General features: G+C 42.2%; 1 protein-coding gene across 2 annotated transcripts in view; it reads left to right on the top strand.

Annotated features, from left to right (window-relative positions):
- Nucleotides 1–6,052, top strand: part of LOC114496696 (cytochrome P450 4A11-like) — a 189,255-nt gene that overhangs the window by 66,892 nt on the left and 116,311 nt on the right. The gene's annotated exons all lie outside the window — the stretch shown is intronic.

Genomic DNA, 6,052 nt, shown 5'->3' with positions numbered 1-6,052 from the left:
GATGTCCACCATGTCCTATTTCAAGCTGCCAACAGAGGACCCTAAACTCTGACTTGGGAAGTCACGCTAAGCAGCATACCATTGTATAGTAGTTCCACCACACAGATACAATCAGGGCCCACAACACAATTAATGGAACGCGGTGCAAAACGAAAATGTGGGACCCATTGTTAAAAACTTACTGGCAAGGAGATGACAACAGAGCATTAAACCAAGCACATACCCATTTGAGTGCAAGATCTTGTGTCACTGCTCAGGTTCCATGCTCAAAAAGTCAGCCCTGGACACAAGAGACATAACTTCAAGAGCATAGACAATAGTAAATGTACTAAAGTAGTTAGAGTTTATTTAGAGATTTTTTTAAATTACTTATTCAACAGTGAAGTAGAATCCAACAGACTCGGCCCCTAAGCTGTCATCCCTCACTCCCAATCTTCTTTATAGGAATTGTCCAAAACTCATTCATTCATTTATTCATTTATGCTAAGATAGGCACAGCATGGACAATAACCCAATCTCTGTTATCACTTCCTATTCTCCTCCCTGTCACTGGCTCCCACTCTTATCCTAGTCCCTGGACCAACTTTTATTTGTCAGGTTAATGCTTAAGACAGAATTAAATGGTGATGATTTCTCTGGACCAAGTACTGTCCCCTTGAATGTTCCATTTTGTGCCACTCCTTGCTTCAGCTCTTCCTTCCCTAGACCTTTTCACCTCTGCCTACCTCCATTCATCAGCTAGAAGTTATTTGACAGTAATTCAAAATAATTGTTTATACAATAAATGCACAGGATCTTGGCAAAAAATTTTTAAATATGAGGAACTAGTGAAATATACAAAGCAGACTTCATGCAAAGGTCCAAGAATCTATAATTTCATTACTTTCTTCTTCAATAGCCTGGAGGAAAGAGAATGTAAATGTTCAGGAAGGAGGCATAGAGCCAGTCCCTACTCTCACTGCTGCCTCCTGGACACTGGCCATTGCTGGGCACTGCCAGGAAGCAAAGAAGGATTCAGGATAAGCCTTTCCTTGGGAGGTTCAAAATCTGGTGGAGGGGACAGAGAGATAAAGAAAGGGATGCAGTGCAATGGATAAATGCTACTATTGGAAGGATCTGTTTGGATTATCTAAAACTTATTCTTTCTTACAAAAAAGGACATTAAATCCAAAAAAAGAAAAGCAGCTTGCTCTAAGTCCCTTCCCTCCAGACTGAGAATTCCAAGGTCCTATCTTCTTTCTTCATGTTACTGTCACTGGATGGGTTGTGGGTCCAGAGTAGGTGTGCTGTGTGCCTCAGGCCCACAGGTAGTGTTGGGTTCCTGACCTCATGTAGGAAACATTTCACAACACGAGTGCAGCTGATTTTGAAAGTTGTTTATTAAAGCTGGGGACAGTGAAACAAAGGAAGGACTTAAGGTAGAAGAAGCAACAGGAGAGAGACAGTCAGAGAAAAGGGGGCCCTGGAGACAGGTTTAGGGGGCTAGCCCAGGAAGAAATCTGCTGCCCACTGCTCCTCTGGTTGCAAGTCTCATGGGGTCACTTAGAATTCAGAAGAAAGACAGCAGAAATATGAGGCATGGGGGTGCCCCAGAGAGAGAGCAGCATGGTTGCTTTGTTTTGAGGGTTTTTACATTTCTTTGGCCAGCCAGGTTTCTAGCATAGGTCTCAGGAGGGTTTTAACAGAATATTCATCAGATTTTCAGATATTTCCTTCAATATACTGTTCATCACAATGGGTATAGAGGGGTAAGGGATTATTTTGGTCAGCTGCACTTTTAAAGAACATGACTGAAGAGGAGCCAGGACCAAGGCCCATCTTCCCTAGGAGGGTCTGGATTGTGTAAGCCATTTGTTCCTAAGTGTCCTTTGTCAGAAAAAATGAAACCTTGTGATTCATTTGCTGGCTATAAATTGCTCAAATCATTTGTCCTTGTTTAATTGTTTTTTCTCTTTGTCCCTTGTTCCACTTGTCAAGGAATTTCCTTAGCTTCTTACTATGCTGCTTCATTGCCCCATTAGAGACTTCAATCCCTAAAATCTTTTAGAGTTGATGAGGGAGGACAGTTTGTCTTCAGCAACTGATTTATGCTAACAAGGTCATGGTCCCCACTTATGTAGGATATGGACATCTCTCCCTGCCTGACCCAAGGGGGACAAGGGAATGGGATCTGAGACTGGAGCAGAGAGGCTATTGGCTGACTCTACTAAAGCAGGGATGGGCTGGAATCCCTGAAGTGTCACCATCTTGACTCGGATTTGTTGTATCCTAGAGGTGACAAATTTGACAAGATAGTTAGTGTAGCGGAATACCTGGGATTTTATCTGAGAAGCATTAAATCCAACGGGGACAGAAAAATTTCTTTCCTGGGAGAGGAGGCTGAGCGTATGAACAGGCTAGTAGGAAGAGTATCAGAAATATGAGAAAGACAATTACATTAAGACCTATCTATTAAATTACTTATCTGTAACAGGGTGTTGTTTTTTTTAATCTTCATCCAAAGACATTTTTTCATTGCTTTTTAGAGAGATAAAAAGGGAGAGAAACATTGATGTGAGAGAGAAGCATGATTGGTTGCCTCCAGTATGTGCCCAAACTGGGGATTATACACACCTAGATCAAGCCTGCAGTCTAAGCATGTGCCCTGACCAGGAATTGAATCCACAGCCTTTCAGGTATGGGATGGTGCTCCAACCATTTGAGCCACACTGGCCTGGGCAGATTGTTGCTTTCAAAGAGGAGTTTGAGGTCCTCAGTGGGTTCACAAGAATAGTTCTCAAGTTGTGGTTCCTGTGGGGACTCACAAGGAACAGGTTGAGATAAGTGAACCCATTTATTTATCCCTTTGAACTTTGTTGCACTTGGGGTACTTAGTAGAACCTAATGTTGACTTTTCCATCTGAGTTGTAGTTGAGACTCAGGACACTTGTCCCTTCCAGTTTTTACATAGATCATGTCTCCTGGTTTAAATTCATTGAGTTGATAGTCTTAATTGGGGACAGGCAGAATTTTGTTTCCATATTCCTATAATGTTTTTGTAATTGTCCTAGATTCATGGTATAAGACAACAGCTGGAGGATTTCCTCATCTATTAGCAGGTCAGATATGAGAAAGGGCCTGCCATGGGTGAGTTCAAAGGGGCTAACTTGAAGCTTTCCTTTAGGTGCAGCTTTCATCCACATGAGACCTAAAGGTGACATAGACACCCATGACTTTGAGGTTTCTTGGCATAGCTAGACTAGAGTCCTCTTTAGGGTTTGATTAGCTCTTTCTATCTTACCCAAGGATTAAGGTCTCCAGGATCCGTGTGATAGTTGATTCCTAAAGCTTGAGCCAGCTGTTGTATAATCTTTGCTACTACAGGGGGTCCATTGTCATTCCATAAGCTTCTTAGTAGACCAGCCTAGGTAAGAGTTCTTTTAGTAAGTACTTGACCACCTCAGTAGCTCTTTGTCTTCTGGTAGGAATGGCTTCAGTCCATCTGGTGAAAGTGTCTACAAATACTAGCAAATATTTAAATCCAGCTTTAGGTGACATCTGGGTGAAACCAATTTGCTTATCCTCACCAGGGCATGTTCCTGGCTGTTGTATTGGTATCTGGAGGGGAAGAGGAGGGAGGTGACTCTGTGGGTTATTTTTAGAGCAAAGCATACACCCTAGGGTTACTTCCTTTATGGTTTTATGAAATTTTGTGTCACAAACAGCCAGGAGACAAGGGTATACAGAGCATCTCTCCCCAAGTGGATGTCACTGTGGAGCATTTTAATGTATTTCCATGTTAATAAAAGTGTATTCTTTGACATCAGCCTGCCTGGTCTCTAGAAATCCCATTCTCTAGAAAACCCATTCTCTAAGGCCCATGAGACCTCAGTGGAGTAGGGGAGCCTTCAAGGGGCTGAGGGAGGTTGGGGAACAGAGGTGTCTCTAGGGCAATTGATGAAGACCGAGCAGCTATCTTAGTTGCCTGACTTGTCAGTGTATTGCCTTGGATTCTATCTGTGTTCCCCTTTTGGTGGTCTTGGTAGTGTACTACTGGTAATTCTTGGGGGAGTACACAGCTGTCAGGAGTTCTAAAATTTCTTTATGGTCTTTTATGGAGGATATTTTTGCTGTTAAAAGGCCTCTTTCTAAATAGCGGCATGAGCACATATTAGACACGCACAGTTTGAGTCAGTGTAGATATTAACTCTGAGTTTTTTCATAATTGTAAGGCCCTAGTGAGTGCTATGAGTTCAGCTTTTGGGGCTGAAGTAGTAGGGGTAGGAGTTTTACCTCTACTACTTCCTGAAGACTAACTGTGAGGTACCTGGCCTTTCTGCTAGGTACCTTCATTATCCTTTTGCTTCAGGGTTAAGTAAAGCTTCATCTTTTAGGTCAGGCCTGCTTGAATATACTTGTTCAATAGTTCCTATGCACAAGTGTGTCGCCTGGATTTGTGTGTTTGTTGGTAGTTGGGTGCCAGAATTGAGAGTTTGACAAACCTTCCAGGTTAATTCAGGAGAGTTGGGGAGGAGAGCCTAGTATTTACTTAGCCTTCACCCTGTGAGCCATTGGTGTCCCTTTATTTCTAACAGAGCTTGTAGTTGATGAGGGGTTTGTATTCTCATGGCTGTCCCAGGGTAAGATATTGACCCCTCCTGCAAGGAGAGCAGTGGCATCTCTGGCTTTTAAATAATGTGGGCAGTTGGCTGCTATAGGAGCTAATTATTTTGAAAAGTAAGCTCTGGTCTTGAAGTCAGGGAAAATTTCTGGTGAAAACTCCCAGTGCTATTTCTTGTTTTCCTGCTATATGTAGGGTTGATTTTTTTCTGTAGATTTGGCAGCCCCAATGTAGGTGCACTGCTGAGCTTGACTTTTAATCCCTCAAATGCATGGTGGTATTCAGGGATCCAGGCTATAGGTCCTTTGTCAAGTCTCTTTAAAGCCTCATATAGAGATTTAGCAATTATCCCAAAACCTGGTATCCATTGTTGGCAGAAGCAGGCTTTTCCTAAAAATCCTCAAGTTGTCATTTACTTTGTGGGACTCTGAGAGCTACTGTAGCCCATTGTTTTTTGGGTGACAGGAGCTGCACTTCTGAGGTATGTAAGTATGATAGGCATTGACCTGCTGGGAGGTTATTTGGAGCTTTTTGGAAAAGACTTTATATCCTCTATCTGTGAGGAAGTTTAAAACCAGCATGGAATTTTTATCTGAGTATACTTTATTAGTACTAGAAATTAATGCCATCAAAGTATTGTAGGAAGGTCCCAATGGCTAACTGGAGTTCTCTTAAACTCTTGGCTGAAGCATGTCTAAACAAATGAGACTTCCCTGAAAACCTCAAGGGAGCACAGACATGTATAGTGTCAAGTTTTCCTAGTTTGGGAAACTGGGAATCTCATACCATTCAAGTACGAGCTAGTACTAGAAGTCAGGATGAAGGGGGATACAGAAAATAATCCTGTAATTCTAACACAGTAAAATATTTGGCTTCTCCTGGAATGTAAGTTAAGAGAGTGTAGGGATTTGGCACTATAGGATGTATCGGATTTAGAGCCTTATTTACTGCCTTGGGTTTTGTACAAACTGGCATTCTCCATTTGGCTTTTGTATTGGGAGAACAGGGGTACTACATGGGGACTAACTGGCAAGGCCTGAGAAGCCCATGCTTTAAATATTTTTTGATGAGAAGCTCAACCCCTTTTTATGGCCTCAGGTTTTAGAGGTATTGTCTTTTGTTAGCTGCCCCTGATTTTAGAGATATCTTGGCAGAGGGTATATTTGATGCCCTGGCTGGTATTCTAGTTTCCAATGCCTTGAGGTTGATGTGAAGAGGACAGATTCTGAATTATTATTATTTTCTGGTTCAGGGTGAGAAGTTAGATTGGCCACCAAGAATAATAATGAGGGTTCATTATCTCCCATGGCAAATGCTTGCTCCTAGGTCTATGGTAGTTCCTAGACTAGACAAGCTGTTCCTCACTAACAAGGGGATGTGGCACTCTGGAACTACAAAAAGGCATGACTAAAAGTCAGATTTCTGTGACTGCAGTCAAGGGCTTGAGTGAAA

This window comes from Phyllostomus discolor, chromosome 5 (genome assembly GCF_004126475.2).
Source record: "Phyllostomus discolor isolate MPI-MPIP mPhyDis1 chromosome 5, mPhyDis1.pri.v3, whole genome shotgun sequence".
Taxonomy (NCBI): domain Eukaryota; kingdom Metazoa; phylum Chordata; class Mammalia; order Chiroptera; family Phyllostomidae; genus Phyllostomus; species Phyllostomus discolor.
This window is presented reverse-complemented; position numbering and strand designations above follow the sequence as displayed.